At 41.5% G+C, this 2,344-nt stretch overlaps 1 pseudogene across 1 annotated transcript; it reads right to left on the bottom strand.

Moving 5' to 3' along the window:
• Positions 1-420: 420 nt before the first annotated feature.
• LOC105503389 lies at positions 421-1,320 on the bottom strand (annotated as a pseudogene). The gene is made up of 2 exons (XR_001000472.1): positions 1,298-1,320; positions 421-1,191 (listed from the first exon to the last, which is right to left on the bottom strand). The product of XR_001000472.1 is annotated as a 60S ribosomal protein L7-like 1 pseudogene (transcript).
• Between the last annotated feature and the right edge of the window lie 1,024 nt (positions 1,321-2,344).

A 2,344-nucleotide genomic window follows, 5' to 3' on the forward strand; every position in this document is an offset into this window, starting at 1 on the left:
TTTCTTTCTTTCTTTCTTTCTTTCTTTCTTTCTTTCTTTCTTTCTTTCTTTCTTTCTTTCTTTCTTCTTTCTTCCTTCCTTTCTTCTTTCTTTTTTTTCAGAGACAAGTAAATATTTGTTTTTGTGCCTTTCTTCCTATGTGTATTTCAAGTCTTTTTCAAAACAAGGCCCCAGGAATCTCCAGATTCAGTTATGTCCCTGGGCTTGGTTGACTGCTGCAGGAGTCGTAGGAAGCCTTATACAAATGCTTCAGCTACTCATTTACCAACATTAAACCCTAGGATAGAAGATGCAACAAAGCAGGACTCCTTCCTCCATGGAATGTGCTGATTTCAGACGAGGCGGCAGCCACAATGTAGAAAACGCTGGGAATTTTTCCTTGGAACTGGGCCGTGATGAGAGGTGCTTGCCATGAACATAAGCTACTGTTTTTTCTTTGACCCCTCCTTTCCAGTTTTTGAAGATAAAGCAGGAAATAATCTTCTCTGAAGATACTTGATAAAAATTCCCAAAAAACAAAAACACATGCTTCCACCTCATTGATAAAATTTACTGCAGTTTGGCACCTGGGTCTAGTTCAGCTGGTGGATGAGCTGATTGATGCATTCACCCCGGTAGCCAGGTGTGCCCATATCCTTGAGAAAGCCCACTCTATTTTTGGTAGCATGACGGGCCACTGAGAGGTGGAAAAGGCACAAGAACAATAAGATCTCCTGGAAATGCTTCCCTGGGAAGGCAAATTCAAAAATGAGGTCTTCCGAGCAAATGACACCAACCTTCCCCAGGTGCTCCTCAATCACTGTGTTGTCTGTCAGAGGGATGATCTTATTCTTGACCACGGATTGTCCATGTTTCAAAATGAGTTCCCGTACAGACTTCAGATTTGGAAATCCCCAGGTCACATAAGTTTCCACTATACGCATCATTTTTTAGGTTCTGGGGGTTGATTTTTACAAACACACCACTAAAAATTTTCTTTAAGTGAAGTCTTGCAATGATCTGCACCAGTAATCTCATGCCATCAATCCTTTCAATGCGTACAACAAAGGCCAAGGGATATTTATCTGGCAATTCCAAGTCATGAGGTTTCACTTCTAGTTGTCTGAGATGCACCTTGTCACATTTCTGCCACCAGGAATCATGTAGGAATTATTCCAGTGGCTTAAACCTAAGCCCTTTTCCTTTCCTCTGCTCCTACTTTGCCAAAAGTGCCTGCTTTGCCTGGGTGGCTTTGAGGGCTTGATAAGTCTTCCTCTTTTTCAGGAGATTTTCTGGAACCAAAGGGATTTTTCTTTGCTCTTGCTCTGCCATCTTTCTAGTGTTGCAGCTACACGCAGAAAGTATTTCTTAAGAGCTGGGCTTCATGAGCTATAAAGAGGCAGTAGAGAATAGTGGCTACAAACATGGTGTTTGAAATTGAGCTGATATGGATGCAAATCCCAACTTGCTTTCTTAATGTTTGTGGGACACTGTGTAAGTCCCTCACCTATGAAGTGGGGATACTAATAGTGCCTGCAGGATTAAGTGAGAAAAATGTAAACAGTGCTAACCAAAGTACCTAGCACTTAGTGAGTTCTCTGTAAGATTTAATAATTGTTGTAGTAGCTGTTAGTAAGGCTGTATCTCTGCCTTTCCCATGCTCACTTCCTGGTCAGCAGTCTGTCTCATATATGGATTCTTCCACCATCCATGTCCTTTGGAGGCTCATTTGACTGTCCCTTTCTCTAGGCAACTGCCCTTTTCTTCGTCTTCACTATTCACACTGGGCTTGGACCCACAGCTCGCCTTGGACTTGCTTCTTTAGATACTCTCAATGGCCACCACCCTCTGCCTAGCTCATGCTGATCTTGCTGGTAAGTGATCTTCAATCTAATTCTAATTTCTCTCTAGACCTCCACCAAACTTCCCTAACCACATCTCTAACCAAGGCCTTTAACCTGAGGAAGATGAAGGAACATGCATGAACAGAAGCAGAAGGAGGGTCTAATACAAGTCTTCCCAAAGTGTATTCTGCAGAATGCTAATGCTGCAAGTTCTTATACAAGAAAAGATAGCATTTTTTTCTGATAAAATAATTTTGGAAAATTTTGTATACTATTTGTTCCTGCAGATTCATAGTGCACCTTAATATTTAGCGACTTGGACGAACAGTGGTACAGAAAATTAACTCTTTTAGCTCAAAGACATTTTTGGAAATACCAGCATAGTTCATGTTCCATGCCCATTGTAATCACTTAGCAGCTACTATAGCAAACATTGGCAGTCCCTATGGCAAACAGAAAAGAGAGCTCTGGAGGGTATGATATTGACAATTAATTGCTCTGCCCAGAAGTGGTACATGTTA

The sequence above is a fragment of the Colobus angolensis genome, unplaced genomic scaffold, assembly GCF_000951035.1.
Source record: "Colobus angolensis palliatus isolate OR3802 unplaced genomic scaffold, Cang.pa_1.0 Scaffold85, whole genome shotgun sequence".
Lineage (NCBI taxonomy): Eukaryota > Metazoa > Chordata > Mammalia > Primates > Cercopithecidae > Colobus > Colobus angolensis.